The sequence below is a fragment of the Pipistrellus kuhlii genome, unplaced genomic scaffold, assembly GCF_014108245.1.
Source record: "Pipistrellus kuhlii isolate mPipKuh1 unplaced genomic scaffold, mPipKuh1.p scaffold_m20_p_2, whole genome shotgun sequence".
Taxonomy (NCBI): domain Eukaryota; kingdom Metazoa; phylum Chordata; class Mammalia; order Chiroptera; family Vespertilionidae; genus Pipistrellus; species Pipistrellus kuhlii.
In genome coordinates, this window is record NW_023425515.1 from 130,616,431 (window position 1) to 130,640,349 (window position 23,919).

At 41.6% G+C, this 23,919-nt stretch overlaps 1 protein-coding gene across 6 annotated transcripts in view; it reads left to right on the forward strand.

Moving 5' to 3' along the window:
- The first annotated feature begins 21,866 nt into the window (after positions 1–21,866).
- ZNF644 (zinc finger protein 644) overlaps positions 21,867–23,919 on the forward strand; it is a 100,003-nt gene continuing 97,950 nt past the window's right edge. For 2 of the 6 annotated variants that reach the window (XM_036444278.2, XM_036444281.2), the window contains exon 1: positions 21,926–21,998. The gene's annotated coding sequence lies outside the window, so the exon portion shown is untranslated. Of the gene's footprint in view, positions 21,999–22,194; positions 22,302–23,919 lie in introns of those variants that run through there. The other 4 variants (XM_036444284.1, XM_036444280.2, XM_045584360.1 and 1 more) reach the window with 4 other exon arrangements.

Genomic DNA, 23,919 nt, shown 5'->3' on the forward strand with positions numbered 1-23,919 from the left:
TGCTACAGCCCAAGAAATAAAACCGAACATTGACTCATTGATCCAGGGAAAACGGTGTCAGACATCTAGCCAGAAAACAAAACAATGAGCATTTTAGGTACATTCCAATATTACTGTTTTGCTTGATACCAATATTACTGTTTTGCTTGATAGCATGTGAGTTGGTTAACAGCACTGTTAAGGAAAAGATTGTTCCACTCATTTTAAATTCACATTTCTGGTTAACATTGTCAGTTTATGACTGTTCAGTAAACCATTCGGCCCGCGATTTAGGCTGGATTTTAGATTTTGGCCCCTTCTCTGATTGAGTTCGACACCCCTGACTTAAAGTGATATATTTTATGTTAAAAAACAAAGGACATAATTTAAAAAAGTAAAAGACTGTGAGAAAATATTTAAAATATGCAATGAACAAAATATTAATATCCACAAAATATAAAAATTTTGTTAAAATAATACCAAAATAGAATAACTAGAATATTTAGAAATTATATAGATCTAAAGGGGAAAAATTACTCTCGTACTGCTATGAATTTGTTATCACATTTCTTTTTTTTTTTTTTTTTAATATATTTTATTGATTTTTTTACAGAGAGAAAGGGAGAGAGATAGAGAGCTAGAAACATCAATGAGAAAGAAACATCGACCAGCTGCCTCTTGCACACCGCCTACCGGGGATGTGCCCGCAATCAAGGTACATGCTCTTGACCGGAATCGACCCCAGAACCTTTCAGTTTGCAGACTGATGCTCTACCACTGAGCCAAACTGGTTTCGGCTGTTATCACATTTCTTTCCAGCTCTTATTTTAATATATATTTTAACATGTTGAAATTGTAATTTTGAAAGCCAGGTATTTGGGGGAATCTGAAGATTTCTTTGAATTATTTGGAATTGTGTTGATGAATATAGTTGAGGATTCAGTAGTGACTGAGAAATTATAACCTTTCAAAGTCTCTGTCGGAAAGGCTTTATACAATTGTAATAACTGAGTTATTAAATAAGCTTTGAGACTAAATATGAACCCTGTGTTCATTAGCCAATGCTGAATGTATATATAAGCCTACCTGTGGCCTTATATCTTCTATGCAGCATTGTCCCCATAAGACTCTATATTTCTATGCCCTCCCCCTACCCACTGCCATTCAGTCAGTCCTTCCATTGCCTATCTTTTTATTTTTTTTTAACATATTTTAATTTTTTTTTTTATTGATTTCAGAGAGGAAGGGAGAAGGAGAGAGAGATAGAAATATTAATGATGAGCAAGAATTACTGATCGGCTGCCTCCTGTATGCCGCTCCCCACTGGGGATGGAGCCCACAACCCGGGCATGTGCCCTTGACTGGAATGGAACCTGAGACCTTTCAGTCCACAGGCAAATGTTCTATCCACTGAGCAAAACTGGCCAGCACTTAAATACATTTTTATTGATTCCAGAGAGGAAGGGAGAGGGAGAGAGACAGGAACATCAACAATAATAGAGAATCATCAATCAGCTGCTTCCTGCATGGCCCACACTTGAGATCGAGCCCGCAATTTGGGCAGATGCCCTAATCTGGAATCAAACCGTGGACCTTCTGGTTCATAGATTGATGCTCAATCATAGAGCTACACTGGCCAAGTCCACTGCCCATCTTTTAAACTCTTCCTTACTGACATCTGTAACTACTTCCATATCAGCAAACTGGCCTACATCCTCAGACTCATCCTCCTCAAACCGGCTATTTAATATTGTGGTTTATTGAAGCTCAGGCCTACCTTTCTTCCCTGCTCTATACTCTCTCCCCCGAGTGAGCTCATCCATTCCCATGATTGTTATGTATATGCTGACAGCTCCCAGATTTCTAGCCCAGTCCAGGCTGTACCCTTGAGCTCCAGACCTGTATACACAAGTGCCTACTTGACATTTCCATACCATACCTTAAAGTTACCTCTAACTCAAGATATCCCAAATTTTGAGTATGTGAATTCTGATTGCCCCATCTGAAAAAAAGAAAAGACAAGAAGAAAGGGAGGGAGGGAGGGAGGGAGGGAGGGAGGGAAGGAGGGAGGGAGGAAGGAAGGAAGGAAGGAAGGAAGGAAGGAAGGAAGGAAGGAAGGAAGGAAGGAAGGAAAAAAAGTATGGCACCATAATCTATGCATATATACAAACAAGAAATTCAAAAGTCATCATTGTTCATTGTCTCTTCCTTCCCTCAACCCCCATCTGAGATCTTAATAAAGACGTAGATAAAAATGGAACTCCCATTGGACCCTGTGATCTCACTTGTAGGAATATATACCAAGAAGCTAGATACACCAATCAGAAAGGAGATATGCACCCGTATGTTCATAGCAGCACAATTCACCATAGCTAAGATTTAGAAACAGCCTAAGTGCCCATCAACAGATGAGTAGATTAAAAACTGTGGTACTTGTATGCAGTGAAATACTATGCTGCAGTAAAAAAAAAAAAAAAAAAAAAAAAAAAAGAAAGAAAGAAAGAAATTCTTACCATTTGCAACATCATAGATGGAACTAGAGAACATTAGCTAAGTGAAATAAGCCAGTCAGAGAAAGATAAATATCACATGATCTCACTCATTTATGGAATATAATGAACAATATCAACTGATGAACAAAAACAGATCCAGAGACAGAGAAACATCGATCAGACTGTCAAACCTCAGAGGGAAGGTAGGAGAGGGTGGAAGGGGTGTCGAACTCAATCAGAGAAGGGGCCAAAATCTAAAATCCAGCCTAAATCGCGGGCCGAATGGTTTACTGAACAGTCATAAACTGTCATTGTGATGGAAACGCAGCGGAGTGCAGTGATGACAGCGTGGTGCGGGCCACATTGCAAGGCCTGGCGGGACGGATTTGGCCCGCGGGCCTTGTGTTTGACACATGTGGGGTGGGGGTAAGGGGGAGAGATCAACCAAAGGACTTATATGCATGCATATAAACCTAACCAAAGGACATAGACACCAGGGGGGTGAGGGCATGTGTTGGGGGAGAGGTTGGGGGAGTAATGAGGGGATGAGGACACATATGTAATACCTTAATCAATAAAGAAATAAAATTAAAAAAACCCCGGGAAGATAGAGATCAATGTGTCAGCTTTACTATCGATGAAGACCAGGTTGAAGAATGTGACTTATGAGTTTCCTAACTCTGAACCTCAGCTTTGGAAGATTTACCTACCTGTTCCCTGGTAACAGCAGACGCCTGCAGCCCTCTCAAAGAACTTGACCCCGTGCAGACCAAGCACATGCTTCTTGCAGGCAGCCAGTCCTAAAGAGAAAGCAGGAAGGGCTGAGTAATTACATGGAAGGAGGATGAGAGAAGACAAGAAGCAAGGAAACTTTAAAGAAAATCATCTTCATGGAAACCAGAGGAGTAAGAAAGCATCCCTTTCCCAATACAATGCCAAACCAAAGCTTATTGATTTCACGTCCAAAATATCCCTGACAGATTACCTTCGCTCCTTCTATTACCACTTCCCTGATCAAAGCTAACATCATCTCTCAACAGCCTCCTCACTATTTTAACTATTGGAGCCATCCATTCTCACCTATTTGCTGACTGTTCTCCACACTGTCATCCACAGTGATATTTTCCCAATGCAGCACTGCTCTTATTTTTTTCCTCCCCACCCCTTCCACTTTCCCCCTTACCACTGGCTTTTAGCGTAAAGGCCCAAATCCTTTGCAGAGCCCTCAGGACCTTGCAAAGTCTGTCCCCATCTCCTGCTGCAGGGCATCTTATAGGTGTCCCTTGCTCTTTGCTCTCCAGTTACACTGGCCTTCTTTCTATTCTCAAATGCATCTAAAGCCCTCCTGTTACAAGGTCCGTGATATGCTGTTCCCCTGCAGCAAATGACTACCTTCTTTCAGCTCATTATTAACGCCCACTCAGCCTTCAGGTCCGGATCAGCCTTCATGTCCTTGGGGACACTTTCCTGTCACACCAAATCCTTTCAAAGCATCAAGTACTACTTTTATTTCATAGCACTCTTTACAACTATAATTTTACATTTATGTGTGATTGTGTGATAATTTCTGTCTCTCCCACAATATTCTGGGCTTTACAAGGAAGGTGCTATGTCTCATTTTCTTTACCAATACACATTCCTAGCTCCAGATGCAGTACCAAGCCCATAGTGGGTGCTTGAAAAATGTCTGTAATAATTAAACACAGAGTAAGAGGGGAGTTAGATCTAGAGTGAGGTGTTGTGAAGGTTTCAATGAGGATCTACCTTTAAGTGAGACCTGATGGATGACGGAGAGTAGTTGGGTGAAAAGGAGAGCAAAGCATTGTAGGCAAGGGAACAACTTGTGGGAAAACTCATGAGGCAAGCAATAGCCCGGGGAATGTATCCCAGAAAGCAACAGTTTCAGGAAGACTGAGCTAGGAGAATAATAAAAGGCTCAGTGGTAGAGTGTCGGTCTGCGGACTGAAAGGTCCCAGGTTCGATTCCGATCAAGGGCATGTACCTTGGTTGCGGGCACATCCCCGGTAGGGGGTGTGCAAGAGGCAGCTGGTTGATGTTTCTCTCTCATCAACGTTTCTAGCTCTCTATTTCTCTCCCTTTCTCTCTGTTAAAAATCAAATATATATATATATATATATATATATATATAGAGAGAGAGAGAGAGAGAGAGAGAGAGAGAGAGACAGACAGACTGAGGCTCTAAAGGTTTAAAAAATAAAAAATAAAAAAAGGCTTGGTAAAGAGTTTGGGATTTATCCTTAGGGCAATGGGAAATCTTTGAAGGTTTTAATTTATTTTTATTTCATTTTTAATGTTGCTAATATTACAGATATCTCCCATTTTCTCCTCCTTTTCCAATAATGTTTTAAATAAAGTATTAACATGGATAGATTTGCATTTTCTGGCGGCTGTATGGAGACTGGATTAGGTAGGAGTGAAATAGACTAACTGTGGGGAGATAGTATGTAATCTAGGCAGACTATGGTGGTGGCAATGAGAACAGTGATACAGAAAGACTTGAGACATTGATATATAAGAGGGAGAAGGAGTACATTTGATGTCTGATTAAATGTGGTGACTGAGGGTGGAGTCAGAAATGACTGCCAGGCTTTCAACTTGGACAACACTGGATTGGATGGTGGGGCACTTATTAAACACTGGAAGGAGCTTTGAAAAGGAGGTAAATTAGTTTGAGGCATTCTGATTTTGAAGTGTTCTTAAAACAACCAAGAGAAGATATTCACTAAATAATCTATACTAATTAAAGGGTAATATGCTAATTTTAGACCCGATAATAATATGCTAATTAGGTCCGATAGACCAGATGTCCTTCCAGACAAAGCTGTAGAGGCTGCAAGGGCTGAGAAGGGCAGGCAGTGCAACAGCAGCAGAGTGATGGGGGCAGCCTTCCCTTGATTGGCCCAGTTGCCTCTCACAGAGGGAGGCCAGACCGCAGCTTAGGCCTGTTCCCTGCGGAGAGCGGGCCTAAGCCGTCAGTAGGACATCCCATGAGGGCTCCCAGACTGTGAGAGGGGGCAGGCTGGGCTGAGGGACGCCCCCCTACCAGTGAATGAATTTTCGTGCATCGGGCCTCTAGTTAGAAATACCAGTCAGTTGGAAATAGGAATTTATGAGATTTAACATAGATATGAAAATGTGGGAATTCCCTGGTAGGATGGCTCAGTTGGTGGGAGCATCATCCAGTGCATCAAAGGGTTGCAGGTTCAATTCCTGGTCAGGGCACATGCTTCTCTATCTCCCCACTTTCCTTCCTCTTCCTCTCAAACCAATAAACATATTCTCAGGTGAGTCTAAAGGGGGGAGGAGAGGAAGGAGAAAAATGTGCAAGTTATTTAGATGGTAATTGAAATCCCTAGAAATTATTGGTAATGGATGAGATGCCTAAGATGAGTGTGCAGAGTTAGAAAAGCATCTCTCAAACAATCTTGAGGAACCCCAACATATAATGGGAAATGGAAAATATCCCAGAAAGGAAATTGGGGCAGACCTAGAGAGAAATTGCAGAAAAACTGGGAGAGCACAGTGCCACAGAAATCAAGAGAACACAGTGTTTATACAGGAAGAAGAATTCTTTTATATTGACCCTTCAGCTCCTACCATCTACATCTCAGTTTCTGGAAAGAAATGGATCTAAAACATTTTCCATTTACTGAGCCTTTTTTGTTCCATTTTCTGAAATGTCTTCACCTCCTTTTTCTGATTTTGGGAGAGAAAAAAAGTTTCTCCCCACGATTGTTTATTAGGGCACCTTTCCCATGTTACTGTAGTCCATTGCTTCCCTGACTGTCTTCCCCATTACATCATGACCAGCACAGCACCTAGCTGGTCACCCAATGAGTGTTAGTTGGCTAAATGAGTGAATCAATCAACATAAATAACATTAAGAATATCTATCATTTTTAGCTGAAACTGGTTTGGCTCAATGGATAGAGTGTCGGCTTGGGGACTGAAAGGTCCCGGGTTCGATTCTAGTCAAGGGCATGTACCTTGGTTGTGGGCATATCCCCAGTAAGGGGGTGTGCAAGAGGCAGCTGATCAATGACTCTCTCTCATCGATGTTTCTAACTCTCTATCTCTCTCCCTTCCTCTCTGTACAAAATCAATAAAATATATTTTAAAAAATAAAAAATAAATAAAATAAAATAAAATAAAATGTTAAAAAAAGAAAAAGAATATCTATCATTTTTAAAATACTTCCTGTTTCTGGGCACCTGGGATAATGCTTGATGTATAACTCTTTTAAGTCTTATTAAAACCCTATAAGGGGACGTGATCATACTCTTCTTATAGATGAGGAAACTGAGTCTAAGAGAGAATTCACTTCTCCAAAGTTAGTGTGTTGCAGAGCTGCAATTCACAAACAAGCCTGCCTGTTTCCAAAGTCCATGCTTGTAACCACCACCTCTCCCAAGAGAAGAAGTAAACCTTCACATTTTCCAGACATCTGTGGAAGAGACATTTTTAAACTGGCAGCTTTCCCAATTCATCGCAAATCATAGCACATAAGTAACAGCCTGCTCTTGTTCCAAGAATGCTTTACTCTGGGTCTGACTGAGCCCCCTCACCCCCTCTGAGCTGCCCTCCCTTTCTGCAAAAACAGTTTTTCCTTAATCCCTCACCTAAACCTGTCAGCCTGAACAAGCCCTGAACAAACCTCCTAAGCAGGAGGTTTCTCTTAGGATTAATGCCCTAATATTACTTCCCCCTTCCTAACAGTTATTATCCCATTTGATTCAAGGATTGCCTCAGAATCCTTTGCTTGAAGTGCCAGAGTAGTTTCTTACAAATCAACCCCTAGTGTGGACCTATAGTCAACACACTAGAATGTAAGTGTTATGAGGGCGGGAACGTTGTCAATCTTGACCATAGAATTGTGCCTGGAATCATGAACAGTGAGCGCCTATACCCAGTGGTCTCACCATAGGTAATAGCTGATGGAATCAGTCTGATGGTGCTGCAGCCCCAAAGTTGGCTAACTGTCACGGCATCATAGACATGCTGTGCTCTGGTATTTTACAGAGAGAAAACTCACAAACTCATGGCTGCCAAGTACCTATCAAAAGCTCAACTGAGAAAAACCGTTTTCATGAAGGTTTGCCTAACCGCTCTGCTGGCCTATCCTTTCAGACATAAACCAAAAAAAGCAGTGAGGGTAAGACAGAGTAAGCTGTCTTTTTGGGAGGAAGGGGAATTCTTCACAACTCACCAAAGAAATTCACCAAGTAATTTGTGTTAAAAATGTTTTAGAGTTATTTATACAAGTACTAGTGGGGTCCCTCAGCCTGACCCACAGATTGTGACCCTCCCACAATCCGGGCCCCCTCAGGGGGTGTTGGAGAGCCGGTTTCGCCCGATCCCCACAGGCCAGGCCTAGAGACCCCACTGGGGCACGAATCCATGCACCGGGCCAGTTTTGGCCTGATCACCACAGGCTCTCCAAAACCAGCTCTCCAATATCCCCCAAGAAGTCCTAGATTGTAAGAGGGCGATTCTTGGGTGCCACACTCCAAAATCTGGCTCTCTCCTCTCTGGGTCTGGGGGTTCAGGTGAAGCAGGTTTGGGGCCAACAGTGCCCCAGCAGCAACCTAATCTGCAGCCCATTCTTGGACTTTTTGAGGAATCGGGCTCCCTCCTCTACTGGTTGGAGCATTTGCCCCCTGGTGGTCACTGTGTGTCGTAGGCGAACAGTCAAACAGTCGGACAGTTGCTTGAGCTTTTATATATAGAGAGATTCCTTGATTATTTAACTAAATAATAATACCAAGAGCACATTATAATATTAAGCTCTAAAAACTCCCTATTTCAACAGTTAAGGTTCAAAAAGCTGGGGGGAAATGAGAAATTCCAGCACCAATCTTTTCCAATTGGGTTGCTGATCAAATTACAATAAATTCCTGGATCTTCTCTTGTTTTCTGTTCCCATTTCAGCAATTTCTTCTGCCAAGTATACTTTTAGGCAAAATATTAATAGTTGGCTAGATGTAATCTTTCTACTTAATTACAAATAGAGTGACCCTCCTGAAATCTCCAGCCACATTCCTTATCATGGATGGCTACATGGTGAATCTGTGCATTGGCCTGATTTATGGAAATAGCTGGCACATGATTACTTTTTCTATAAAAATTCATTATTAACACAGGAAGAGAGTAATGCTTAATCTCTTTGTGGATATTTTAGGCAAAGACCCTTTCCCCATTTTATTGTTTAGGAAAATTTTATTGAGACAAGAAAGGGACCATTATAAGACTACTTTGTTTTCCTGTACAATTCAAAACAACTTGCTGCTTTTTGGTCCTAGTGCTTCTTTGCAACATTTTTTTCTTATTAGTCAGATTGGCTATCACTGCTCTTTTCCAAAGCCTGCTGCCAAACTCATCAATTTCTCTTCCCAACCCTTAGGGATTTGTTTTTTTCCCTTTTCACTAAAAGAAACATCTCTTATGCATCTGTGCATATTTTTAATTTTAAGTTTTTGGATCACAACAGTAGAGGAAAGAACATGCATATATTTTTTTAATAACCTTTCCCCCCTTTTATTACTCTTAGCTCTCTCTTCTGCTGGTGGTCTTGCAAACAGGATATTGACAGCTACATGACCACTCTACACTGGCCTAGAATTGTGATCTTATATGGGATTTCTTAGGGTACTTTAAAACAAAGATTTACAAAGGTAGGAAGAAACTCTTATTTTTCTAATTTGCCCACGAAGCAATGTGATTTTTAATTCAACATTCCATATATATATATATAACCACACAGCCTGTTGTATTTGACTATTAGGCATCTGATTAAGACAATAAGTACAAATAAATAATTTAATGTGGCACTTCCATTTCAGAGAGCAGTGCCACATTATTTCATATGTAAAGGTTTCTCAGTAATCTATTATCCAAGCTGGAATGCACAACTGTTTAGCATTTACCTTTTTTTTTTTAAAATATATTTTATTGATTTTTTACAGAGAGGAGGAAAGAGGGATAGAAAGCTAGAAACGTCGTCGATGAGAGAGAAACATCAACCAGCTGCCTCTTGCACACCCCCTACCGGGGATGTGCCCGCAACCAAGGTACATGCCCTTGACCAGATCGAACCTGGGACCTTTCAGTCCGCAGACCAACGCTCTACCACTGAGCCAAACCGGTTTTGGCAGCATTTACCTTTAAGAGAAGGTCATTGTGAAGGTTTATTGACTATTGAGGGAAGAAAGTACCTAAAGCTCTTACTAACAGTGTAGTAGCTGTCTGTGCACATTTCCTTTTGCCCTTGGGTCTCCAGTAAAAAAGCCTAGGACTTCAATGTTGGTCACATACTTCTCAGCTCACAACACTCACACTTGAAAGGAGGAACATTGCAGAACAGTTTGAAAATTGGAACATACAATGGGGCCACCTCAATTAAGGGTGGCCAAGTAATCTGTAACTCATATGAGTCTTTGGGGTGACCTGTCTGTTCCCCATAGAGTCTGGGGAATCAACTTGCTTATTTAGGCATGGAAGCCTGAAAGCAGGGGCTGTTATATTTAGACTACTATGCTAGTATATTTAGTGCCATTAGACACCTCACACCTGAGTCAAAGGGGATGAATAGATATTTATTGGATGGATGAATTAATTAATTAGTTAATTAATTAACGAAAATAACACATTTAGCAAAAGGGTGGAGAAGATGCCATAGATATCTGAGCATTCAAAAGATTAAATAAGCTTTTAAAAAATAAGATGTGTTCAGAGAAATGAGAAGACTCATCACTGTACTGCTGACGTGTGCTAGAGAAGATTGCATAGTGATTCAGAAGTAGTGTCACTACAGATTCTTGGTTTCTAATGTCCACAAGAACACCAGTCCTTCCCAGATGCTATGGCCAGGCTCACCCACTTTCCACAGCAGCTGTTTCAAACTTGTCTCACTATCCTCAAGTTTTCTGTCTACCTCTTCAGGTCACTTTGTGAAGAAAGGTTTGCTGCCAAGTTAAAAAAAAAAAAAAAAAAAAAAAGAGGAAAGCATCTAGCAAAAGAAATAATCTCATCTGCCTGACATGACAAGAAGAAATGTGTCAAATGGGAGCACTATTACTCCTTTCATTATCTTTTGCTTTAAACAAAATTTTAAAAGAGTTTTAGAAAAGTTCTTTATTGCAACTGTACATATTTATAGTGCACAATTTGCTAAGTTATGACATATATCTATAATTTTGAAATTATCATTACAATCAAAATTATGAACATATCCATCACAACCAGTCATCCTCAAGTTCCTCTACAATCCCTTTCCCCTCCTTCTATCTATTCTTCCTCCTCCACAATAGGCTACTACTGATCTGCTTTCTGTCACTGCAGATTAGTTTGCATTTTTGGGAGCTTTACAGAAAAAGAGCCTTGCAGGAAGTATTCCTTTGGGTTGTTTCCAGTTTGGGGCTATTACTATAAAGCTGCTATGAACATTCTTGGACAAGTCTTTGCTTAGATGTATCTTTCATTTTGGGTAAATACTCAGGAGTAAAGGGGATAAATCATATTCACTATATGGTGTGTATATTTAACATCTTTAAAAAAAAACTGCTAAATTTTGTTCAAGGTTGTCGTACCATATTAGATTTCTACAATCAGTGTAGTAGTGTTCCAGTTGCTGCACATCCTGTCCAACACTTGGTAAGGGCAGTCTTGTTAATTTTAGCCATTCTCACGTTTGTGTAGTGATATCTCATTGTGGTTTTAATTTGGATTTTCCTAATGACTCATGAACATTTTCCCTGTGCTTATTTGGCATCAGTATGTCATCTCCAATGAAGTTCCTGTATATTCATCGACTTTTTAAACATTCATCAACTTTTTAAACCAGGCTATTTGTTTACTTACTGAGTTTTGGGAATTCTTTATATATTAGGGGTATAAATCCTTTATCAATTATGTGATTGCAAAAAACTTATCCCAGACTGGAGATTTTTATTCTCTTAACAGAATCATACAAATAACAAAAACTCCTAATTCTGATAAAGTCTATTTTATCAATTTTTTCTTTTAAGAATTGTGTTTTCGGTGTCATATTTCAGAAATCTTTGCTTAACATGAGTTCACAAAGATTTTTTTTTCTAGAAGTTTTTCAATTTAGGTTTCACATTAGGGCTGTGATTCATTTTGAGTTAATTTTTATATGTGGATCAAAGTTCCATTTTTTGTATATGGATATTCAATTTTTCCAGTATCATTTGTTGAAAACAAAAAACTATTCTTCACCACTTTTCCCTTTTGCCTTTTCACCTTTGCTGAAAATTAATTGACCATGTGTTTGTTGTCTATATCTGGACCATCTGTTCTCTTCCATTGATTTATTTGTCTATCATAATGTCTTGATTACTATTTTCATGTCAGTTATGTCATAGACCACTTACCAGCCTATAAATTTAGTCTTCTTTGGACCAGGTTCCCATCCATGGTCCAGCTAACTGTACCCGAGTGTTAGAGGAACCAGGCTTGCAAAGTACAAGGCAAGGCTGCTGAAGACCATTTCTTCATGTGGGCTGAGAACAGGGCAGTTTCCTTTAACATAAGCTATGGCTATATAGGCACCAGGCTATATCCTGAAAACATCCCATTCTCTCTCTCTCTCTCTCTCTCTCTCTCTCTCTCTCTCTCTCTCTCTCTCTCTCTCTCTCTCTCTCTCTCTCTCTCTCTCTCTCTCCCCTCCCTTCTCTCTGTATTCAGTTTTACCCCCTTCAATAAAATTTTCACTTTATAGACCGTTCTAAAACGCAAATTTGATCCCATAATTTCCCTTGAAAAACCTATTCTTGGTTACTCATTGCCTTTAGGGTAAAGTTCAAGTTTCCTAACCTTTGAGACCTGACTTCTGTTTCCCCTTTCAGTTTCAATTTTCACCACTCCCTACTCCCCATCCCTGTGCTATATTCTAGCCATGTGAATTACTTGTCATTCTCCAGGCATGCCACACTATATCTTGATCTTCCTAGGTTCTGTTCATTTTGCTCCCTCTACACAGAATACTGCAGCCCTCCCCTTTCTGGTGCTGGCTTTTAAGTCTTTTAGGTCTCAGCTTAGAATATAACATCCATTCATTTCAGCAAATATTTATTAAGCAACTAATGTGAGTTAAGAACTGTACTATGAGTAATGGATGCAATATGAACTTCTAACATGTCCTCAATTCTCTAGTCTAGAGAATGTGGACATTAAACAAGTAATTAGAGTAAAATGTAAATCTATAGTTAAAATATAGTTAAATTATGTTCCCTGATAATGCAAAGCAACTCTAATATACCTGGCCATTAATCCTATTCTCTGTTCAGTTCAGCTCAAGGTCTTAACTTGAGAAGAGGAGAGGCAAGGTTGAATGAAGGAAGTGGGATTCTGCATTCCCAGAATTCTCTTCATCCAATCTTTCTGGATTAGGCAGATAAAATGGGTGCCAAGTAACTGGAGATTCTTGGAAACAGTGCGTGATTCTGGAATTCCCAGCTCATCACAAGACCTAGAATCATTCCTAGTATATTCAAACTGGAGAAACAAAGTACCAGCAGCTTCCTGCAGCTCCAGCTAGATTTTTATCACAAGCCCTAGAGCTCTAGCCAGCACACTACATAGGCTCACCCCCGTCATTTCATCAACGTCATACTGATATGACTTTGTAATTTATGAAATTGAGTTTTTGGGTTCCATTTGTTCATTTATAGTGGGTTTTAGTGTACACAGGAGTGTAACAAAGAGAAAGCAGAGATGTTATGTGGGAGTGAGGTGAAGGGGTGGGGAAGACCCCTCTAAGAGGCCATTTTTAGCTGAGACTTGAAGAATGAGTAGGAGGTTAGCCAAGCGGAATGAGTAGGAAAATGGTTCCAGGCAGAGCACCTCTCCAGGAACCTTTCCCTCCTCCCGCACACTGGCTTAGGTCCTCCTTGCTGTTTCCAAGTCCCTACTGGGTGCTTACTCCTATTTTTCACTTACCACACATATCACAATGGTGTGTGTTTTTTCCCTTTATTTATCTCCCTTTATAATAGACACTAAGCTCCTTGAGGTCAGGGATAAGCATTTAGGACCCATTAGCCAATCAATTCTCTTTGTGTGAAGTAGCAAAGAGGAATTAGAGAGCTCTTACAAAAGGATTAAAAAGGCGGACACTCTATAGAATAATTAGAAATAGGCTGGCATAGGCCCTTGGGTAAAAAGATTACTTCACAAGGAGAGGCACTTTTGTGGGAAGAAGTTGTCATCCTTTTCTGAAGCTCAGCCTTGCACTAAGGTGCATGATCTGGTAAGCGGAGTACAGGCTGGACTTCAGATGCCATTCATGGTTTGGCTGAGTGTCTTTGTCCACTGCACAAACTCCACAACTATACAGAGGGACCCTACGGACATTTTACCACAGTCTCTGCAGTAACTAGTAGAGGGCCTGACACATAGTAAGTAAATATTTTGAAAATAGTCCATAGAAATAAAAACTTAGACTAGGGATCCTGGTCTGCCTTGGTACTATTTGTATCCAGATTGTCAGCTATGGATATAGCTGTGGCCAAAAATGGTGGTGTCATGTGATTCCTTTTGTTTCTAGCATAAGGCTCAAACTAGCCACTGAAGACAGCTTGTCATATCAGGGGAGTAATAAGGTAGCTGGTACGATTTGTTCCCGAGTACACATGAGAATCCCTCAAGGAACTCTACAGGGGTTTTAGGGGTCCTGCAGCGAAACCCAGTGAAGGTTATTTCTGGGTTAAGTTGCAAAGAAAGAACTTGGGTATGAACTATCCTTCAGTGTTCTGTATCCCTTGGGAACTTAGCTCAATTATAACAGCCTGATTAGAGCATAAATTGAAGTGATTAAAGCTTGACATATTTTGAACTTAGACAGTAAATAATGATATACTGGGACAACTACTAAGTTTACGGAAGACAATTTGTAAAAAATATTTTATTGATTTTTTTACAGAGAGGAAGGGAGAGGAATAGAGAGTTAGAAACATCGATGAGAAACATCGACCAGCTGCTGCCTCAACCAATGTACATGCCCTTGATTGGAATCAAACCTGGGACCCTTCACTTCGAAGGTTGATGTCTATCCACTGAGCCAAATTGGTTAGGGCTACGGAAGACAATTTACCAAAACAGGAATTAGAGTGGTTTCTAAAAATGTCAGGCAATTATTCTATCAGATATCACTTATTGAAAAATATGCTATTATTTTATGAATCTCCTAAGAAATAAAAAAAATGCCAGTTATAAACTATAGTTAGTAAAATACATCTTGATTTCAGAGTTGGTACAATATTTTTAAAAAGTGTTACAGAATGGATAAAATATGGTCTATAAAAATAGTACATTTTTGTGGTTTTAATATGTTGTTATATATCTTTAAGGAAAATAAAAGTTATTTTTCTGGTGAGAGCAGACTAATGATTTAAGTTCCCTTGACATCTTTGTGGCAAGTGCAGTTTGCTATCAAAGTTTCATGACACCATCTGTTAAAGATTATTTTTGTATAATTCCTTACTTATTGAGAAAGTAATTTGGTGTTCCTGACATCCTTCTCTATAGGGGAGGGAGAGCATTGACCAATCTTCCTGAATAGTTCTTTATGTTTGGCATTCAAAACTTTTACTGTAAATTAATATATTAACATGTGATACACACACACACACACACACACACACACACACACACACATATATATATATATATATATATATATATATATATATATATATATATATAATCCTCCTGCACATTTCATGCATTTGAGCTTCATCAATTCTGGTCTGATTCTCAACCTGCAAGCTAAGAGCCAAACCCTAGAGGAAAATGATTCCCAGCATTCTCATCACTGCATGGGACACTAGTTGGACAATAGGCTGACCTCTTTCTTTGTCAACTTTAAAATGCAAATAGCACGTTGAGCATGTGACTTTTGATTTGTTCTAGCATAAGATATCTGAGAGCTAAGTGTGTTCTCTTCACCTTCACATTGTCTAAAGACCCAGTACCGTGCCCAGAACATTAGAATATTGGAAGAGAGGATGGCACTATAATTTCAGTGCACCTTTCAGGTCTGGGTGAAAAAGGATTAAATTCATCAGCTGCCTGGAGACCACAGCCACTGAGGGTCAAGTATGGCAACCAGGAAGGAATCCGACAGAGAGTTTGCAAGAGACATTTTAGTGTCCTGGAATAAAAAGAGAAATGGATAAAAATAAATAAATATCACATTACCATGTTATATTTTTAGACCTATATTTCCATTCCAGATTGTTTCCTAAATCTACTTTTTTAAGATTGTAACCACCATTCTTTTCCTTCTTACAGCATATTTAAAAAATTGAAATAAATCGCCGAGACTGGTTTGGCTCAATGGATAGAGCGTCGGCTTGGGGACTGAAGGGACCCGGGTTCGATTCTGGTCAAGGGCATGTACCTTGGTTGCGGGCATATCCCCAGTAGGGGGTGTGCAATAGGCAGCTGATCGATGACTCTCTCTCATCGATGTTTCTAGCTTTCTATCTCTCTCCCTTCCTCTCTGTACAAAATCAATAAAATATATTAAAAAAAATTGAAATAAATAATATATAATAGCCGAAACCAGTTTGGCTCAGTGGATAGAGCATCGGCCTGCGGACTGAAAGGTCCAGGGTTCAATTCCGGTCAAGGGCATATACCTTGGTTGCGGGCACATCCCCAGCAGGGGGTGTGCAGGAGGCAGCTGATGGATGTCTCTCTCATCGATGTTTCTAACTCTCTATCCCTCTCTCTTCCTCTCTGTAAAAAATCAATAAAATATGTTAAAAAAATAATATATAATAGGAATTGTAAGGTTCAGTTTGAAGACATTTAATTTTATTTACAATTAAACTAAAGATATCAAAGTCTAGTTTGTAATTATTGCTATGTAGTTAAAAGAATACATCTGTATAATTATATTTCCCAGTTATTGATTACAAAGAACATCAATGCATAAAATGCAATGTTTTGGCTTACTACTTTCTGTTCATTTTCTTTAGTAAAGCACATGCAATTTTGAAATTAGAGATGCCCTTTTTTCTTGGATGGATCTCAACCAAATATTCTAGAACATCTGGAATCTTTCATTCTGGAAAAAATAAACAATAAAGGCATTTCTCAAGTTGAATGTGTGTGGAAGTTTGAAAAAGCCTAGTGAGGGCTTTCTTCTCACCAGGAGAAGGCTGGCCACTTAGTTGTTGAGAATCCTTGAACAGTGGCATTTCCCCAAAGCCTGGATTTGTCTCTCAGCCTCCAAGTCCAGTTGCTTGACTCCTGTTAGGTTTGCATAGTTGATCAGACTGAGTTGCTATTTCCCTTTCTCTTCCTTTCATTTACTCCTGAACCCACTGCAGTAGGCTGAGCCTTATTCTTACTGGGGTAAGAATGGTCTGTACATCCAATGGACACCAATTATCTTTCATAACCTTTGTGCTCCATTTGCATGGGGTGCACAGAGACCCTGCTTTGTGCTCACTAGTCCATTTCCTTTTCCTCTAGGCTAGGGCATACAGCCAAACCACACTGCCCAGCCCCCACCTGCAGCTAAGTGGGGCCATCTGCCTGGAGTTCTGAGTAGTGGAAAGTGAGAAGCGATGTGTGCCACCTCTGGGCTTTGCCACCTCATCTCTCTCTCTTCCTGCCTAACTCCCACTCTCCCTCATTCCCTCCCTCCATTGTTCCCCTTCTCTGGCCTTTCCTTCCTGTAGAGGAGCCAGAAGAAGACTCTAAGACCTAAGGGATGGCAAATCTATGTAATGGAAGAAACTTAGGTGCCTGAATAACTGCTCCCAGGCCTATCTTCCCTTCCCCACTGACTGCAGTAGAGTGACATGGATGATGAATGAAGCTTGTGAAGAGATTAGCCAAAGAACATATATATACATAGCCCACAGACACAGACAACAGTGTGGTGAAGGCCAGTGGAGAGGGGAGTGGGCAAAGAGGGTGAAATGGGGGACATCTGTTTCAACAGCATACATACACACATACTAGTACATATATACATGCATGTGGGAGCCCCTTTTTAGGGCTCCTATTCAGGGTTCGGGTTCTGGAGAAGACCACACATAAAATGAAAAGAGACTAGAAAAGTATTAATCTGGCGATATTGGGGGCCAGGCAGGAGCCCACCTTTAGTGGGAGGACAACACACTGTTCTGGCCCTGCTATCCCTTTTATTGAGGCTCTAGGGCAGCGTTTTTCAACCACTGTTCCGCGGCATGTTGCCTGGTGTGCCGTAGGTGCAGACAAGACAAGAATTTTATAATTTTTCACTATTTTGTTTACTTAATATTTCATAATAAAGTAATTATAAAATACTTTCTTTGTGTTTATTTGATTCCTATTCAAGAGAATTACTTTATATATAGTCAATATAGGCACAGAGTTAAATTTTTTAACATTTTCTAATGGTGGTGTGCCTCCTGATTTTTTTCATGAAACAAACACTTGCCCAAAAAAGGTTGAAAAACACTGCTCTAGGGGACACACATAGCTTTTAGGAAATAACAGAAATTTACAAAAGACAGAGGTGGAGGCTGATTCAGCTAACAATGTTTCAACTGAACAGTGAGTGGTTAGAGCAATTAAAGCTGTTGATCAGCTTCCCTGGCTTCCTGTCCACGTCTCTCCATTAGTGAAACAGTGACTGGTTTCCTGCACATACATATATACAGAAAGAAGGAAAATGAGAGATGAAGCTTTTCTGTGTTAAGCTATTGAGATTTTGGGATAATTACAGTAGTTAACTGTTATCAATATTTCCCTGGCTTCTGTGATGTCAGCTCTTTTTTTTTTTTTTTTTAAAGAATAATATATATATTTATATATATATATATAAAATTACTTTTTTACAGAGAGGAAGAGAGATAGAGTTAGAAACAATCGATGAGAGAGAAACATCAATCAGCTGCCTCCTGTAGGAGGTGATTGGCCTGCCCAGTCACCTCCTGCAGAGAGAGACTACACTGGAGCTTAGGCCCGCACCACAAAAATTAAAGTTTATTAGTTTAGCAACTGCCACTAGTAACCTGAGAATGCCCAATTTTAATGGATTCTGTAGGTACGCAACCAATGAACATGCCCTTGACTGGAATCAAACCTGGGACCCTTAAGTCCACAGGCTGACACTATCTACTGAGCCAAACCGGTTTCAGCTGTGATGCCAACTCTTACCTAAATCTCTTCGTATCCCTCTGTCCCTTCATTCTTATTTTCTTGGACTTTTTTTCACTAATTTCTGAAATACCCTATATAATAAAAGGGTAAAATGCAAATTGACCGAATGGCAGAATAACTGGTTGGTGGGGGGTGGGGTTGGTGAGCAGGTGGCATCAGGCCAGCCAAAGTGAATGTCAGTGGGCAGAGGGAAGGGATGGCAATCAGGGGCAGCGGAGAATGAATGGGGGGGCAGGGTCGGCCGCTTACCAGCCAGATCTGTCTTCTGATTGGCCTGCCCAGTCACCTCCTGCAGAGGGAGGCTAGACTGCAGCTTAGGCCCGCACCACAAAAATTAAGAGTTGATTATATTCTGTTATGTAGTTCTTTTATTAAACTATAAAACTCCTCACTATGCAACAACTACTTATTGAATATGTTCATGGAACTATCTTATTCTTCATTTTGCTGACAGTGCTTAGCACAGTGCCTTGCATAGAGTAAGTAATTGGTGATGTTGATTGAATTGCACAGGATTATTTGTTGCATACCCACTAGGTGTGAGGCTCTGTGCTGGGGATAGTGTGAGACAAAAATAAACCTAAGAGGTTTGATCTCTGTTTACTTCTTCATCTCTGTGTAAATTTCCTCCTTTCCCCACCCCAATTAACAAACATATTGTAACATTTGCAGTTCCACAAATGAGACTTTTAGTTTTGGTACTCAGAGGTACCAGTATGTCCAGAACCAGTGAAGTCTTACAATAAATACAAAACTTGAGTTTATTACTAGGTAGTAGATTAATCAATGTTTCATTTTCCCCCCCCTCTTTGCCTGGAATACAGAAGTATTGGAATGTGGAGAATTGCCTGCTTTTAACCAATGTAAAATTGTTTTCTTTTTGATTAGGTCAGTTGAGACTATACCTAATTTGTATATTTTATTGGGTAATTCTATTCACTGGAATAACTAATAGATTCATATATTGTGTTAATATTGTCAGATTTTAACATATTAACCATAGCCAGGCCTTGTTTTTCCTCTTTTTTTTTTTTTCTTTTTTTTTTTTTTTAAAGATTCTTCATCAGGTGAATTCATCAGAAGTAGGTGTGCTTTGCAAATTTTCTCCCAGGTCAAACTGTTTTCAACATCTTGATTTTCATTCTCAACTTGTTTTAATGTCTTTAACTATTTTGGCATTGAGCCATATAACTGGATATTGGATTTTTCCAGTTTGCCTGTGGGTTATTTTTTTTTTCTTTTTCTGCATTACCTTATTCAAACTTTCTGTCCTTTGCAAGTTTTCTTTCATGCACAGGTTTTTTTTAACATCCATTTTGTTTATAAAGAGTTTCATAAACTATCACTACTTTTACTATAACAATTTACTACTGTTACTATTTTCATGTATTTCAGTTTAGTTGCTGACCTCTAGAACTGTATAAACAACAGCTTCATTGGTGAGACAAAATGTCTGGTTATGACTGAGTTCTAAGTGCTTCTATTTGCTTGTATTGTGATGTGACTGCACATCAGTGAGTGGTGTACATTCACGAGAGTTTTTTGCTGTTTTTGATAACTGTTTTTACAGTGATATAAGGTTTTCAGAATTTCCATAGTACGTAATACTTTTGTTTTTAATTGTAAATCCAATAGTAACCTGAGAAAGCCAATTTTAATGGATTCTGTAGTGAAATGACCCAAAAGGTACTCCCCCAAACAGGCGTCTTCAAACTACGGCCTGCGGGCCGCATGTGGCCCGCAGAGGAGTCTGATCCCGCCCGCCAGGTTTTTTGGGCAGTGAGCGCAGCCGAGGTGTTACAGTAAGAATTAGTAGTTCATATAGTCCGGCCCTCCAGCTCTCTGAGGGACCGTGATCTGGCCCCCACTTTAAAAAGTTCGAGGACCCCTGGTAGAAGAAACACACACACATTTATATTTTATTCTTTACTCATTTGTGTAAATGAAGAAAGAGACTGTGCATTTTCAAAGAGCTCAAACAGCTATGTGATTTGGTGAAAATTACCTTACCTCTCTTTGCCTCATTAGGTTGTAATGAAATTAAATGACTTAATCATTGTTTGGTACATAGTAAGTGCCCAAAAGTGTTAGCTATTATTATTAACTAACGCAACAAGCATACACATCTGTTGTTTGGAATCTATTTCTGCTGATAATGATGAAGAGACCATCCTGTAAGAAAGAATGTTTCTCATTCTTCTCAAATAAGTGCAATTTTATGGTACATTCCTCTGAACACCAATAACATCTTGAAGATTTGGAGGAACACAGTTCATGGCAGTTGCTAAACTAATAAAAACTTTTTTTTTTTTTTTTTAATGAGAGAACAGATTCAGAAAAGCCAACTAATTTATTAAGGCAGGACTAGATTTCTAGGGAACTTTCAGTGCATGTCAACCATGTTAGCAACTTCTGTTTGTTCCATTCAAAAGCAAAGACAATCAACAGCCTTTAACAGTGTGAAGCTCTGCCCTCAGACTCCTGGAGTGAAAAGGAAGCTTCCCAGAACTCTCTTGGGACTTGCTGATTCCTTGAAGGGTTAACCAGCATCCCAGGTGCTTCATAGCAACTTTTAATTTGGAGACCATGGGACATTCAGAACTGCAGGGAGAAAGTATCCTCACGGAGTCGATGGGCCTGACCAAGAGCACCTTTTAGGGCAAGTTTGCCACTTTGGATGCTTTTGCCGGGCCATCACCTCCCCATGACCGGTCGGTCCCCTTCAGAGTCCAAAACCTTCCTGTGCCATCACCCTACAAGCTGTTAACCGGCAAACTTGAGTTCTTCAGCAGCTTTCCTCAAGAGTGGGGGAAGAAAAAGAAAAGGCCTCTCGGCAGGCCGGCAATGGTGGAAACCAAACACGGGCCTGTTCCACCTTAAAGGGCCTAGGCTCGCCCAAGTATTTGGGTCTTGCGGAGTTGGGCACCACCATATTTGGAGCGTGCCTACTTTGGGGCGGGAACCTCCTTGAGAGTGATTAGGTCAGCGCTGGGGGAGGTGACCTTGTTTGGTTTCTGGCACCCGACGGCGGAGGTGCGCTGTGGCCGCGGCCCCGCGTCCCTAATTGGCCCCGCGGCCCCCCTTTCCGCTCCCTCCCCACCCCCCTCGGCTCGAAGCCGCCCGAGGGCGCCGCGCCGCCCCCGCGGCCCGCAGCGCGGGAGAGGCGGGAAAGCCGCGCGCCTGCGCCGTGGGCCCCGCGGCCTGGAGGCGAGAAGCGGGGAGCGGAGGGGGCCTCGGAGCCGCCGCGGAGCGTGCAGAGCGGCGCGTGACGCGGGGACGCCGCGCGCTCCCAACGTCGCCCCGGTTTGACGCACACGGCACCAAACTGTGAGTTTCTAGGGCTTCTGGGGTCGGATTCCCGGGGACCGGAGCGGGCCTGGGCCTCGGGGCTGTGGCGGCGGCGGGCCGGAGGGTGGCAGAAGAAGTTGGGGGACACGCGGCCCCGGGCGCTCGAGCCGGGGAGCTGACGCCCTAGGCTGGGTCCCCACCATCCAAAAGGACGCATTTTGCCGCACAGGCTAAGATGGCGGCGGCGGCGGAGGAGGCGGAGCTGGTGCTGCTGCACAAGGAGCCCGGGCCCCGGGTTCGGGGAGGCGGCGGCGGCGGCCCCGGGGGGCTGCGGAGCCTGAGGTGAGCGGCGGCCGCCGCCGCGGGGCGGGACCCGGCGGAGGCAGCGCGGCGGGGGGAGGACCTTTTCCTCCGCGGCGGCGGCGGCGGATCCGGGAGCCGGACACAAAGGGGCTGAGCTGAGCGCTTAGACTTGGGGGGTTTTGTTTATAGTCACATGCAGCCGAGCAGCCAGTGAGCAGCCGGGGGAAGGGGCCGAGACCTGGCCTGGGTCCCCTGCGGCTTTGGGGAGCCCGGCGGGCGCCATTGCCTCCTCGCACTGAGTAACGGGGCGTCCGGGAGCGGGACCAGCCCCCCTCCGTGCGGGCTGCTCGCGCTCGTCCCGCAGCGCCGGCTCTGCCACTATAACTGTCCGCATCCCTCCCCTCACGTGGGGCCGGACCGCTTCTCCCTCTCCTCCTCCCGGCGCTTCGGGATGCTATGCCGCTAGATGCTCGGGAAGTTGCTGCAAGAGGTAAAACCGCTCCGAGTGTCTGGGTGGTCAGGGGCTCCGGGGGGGGGGGGGGGGTGTCAGCTAAAGCTTTTTGCTTCTTCAGGTCTGCCTCCCTGGCTTTGTGGCCCTGGGAGCTTTAACCTCTGCCCGAGGAAAGCAGGTGTGCTCTCCGCTTCTCCCCGGAACCCGAGGATGAGTTGCCCCAGACCCTTCCCAGGAATTGGAAACTTGGTTGGTTGGAGCTTAAAAGGTTTCTGGTTCACGAGACTTCCGCAGACGACTCTCGTGTCGGGATCCATCCCCATGGGGTAGCAACATTGGTGGAAAACTTTTCTCGAACTGTTTTTTAAGTAGTCGTGACATACATTTAGCTTGCATAAAACCGATGGTTGGATTTCAAGTTTTATGTCATGATTAGGAAGTAATTAAGAAGTACTCAACAAGGGGGAAACGCAGTGGGGGGCTTGAATGATCGTCCTCTCTTGTATACAAACGAATCATTTCAGAAGTACCAAAACAACATCTCTTCTGGCCACTCCTGACTAATGCCAGTCTTGTTGCATCTTGATGATAGGTTAGAGTTGCTTTAATGGGATATTGCCTCTCTGCAGTGGTTTAGTTACTTTTACTTAAAAAAATTTTTTCTTATTAATGTCCTACAAGAAGGAAAACATTTCAAAAAATAGACAACTCATATTGCCTAAAAAGGAATCTGGCTGTTTGCCTTCAGTGCCATGTGTAAGTATCCAGGGAACTTGATGGCTGCGATATTGCATTAGTAGGTTTGGTAAGAAAAAAATTAGTTTTTGTAAAGTTATAATTTAGACATTTTAATAGGTGAAGTAGGAAGGCTTGACTAATCTTAGTAAAATGATATGTATATTGCTGTTAAAATCATAGTATTGTAAAATTTGTAATTTCTAACATGTTTTAAAGTTACACTGCATTTATGACTGTGTATGGATATTAACTAATATTTGAAGTACGAAATTTGGAAACGACTAATGTTTTGTCTTGGCCAGATCACATTAACAAATTTAAAATGATTGAGAGGATGCTTAAACACATTGCGATCACTAACTTGAGATCTCTGTTCAAATTAAAATTTGGGCTTTTCACCTTTTCCTAATACTTTAATTTTCGTGTGTGTGTGTGTGTGTGTGTCCCAGATTTTCCCCCTTTTAGCTT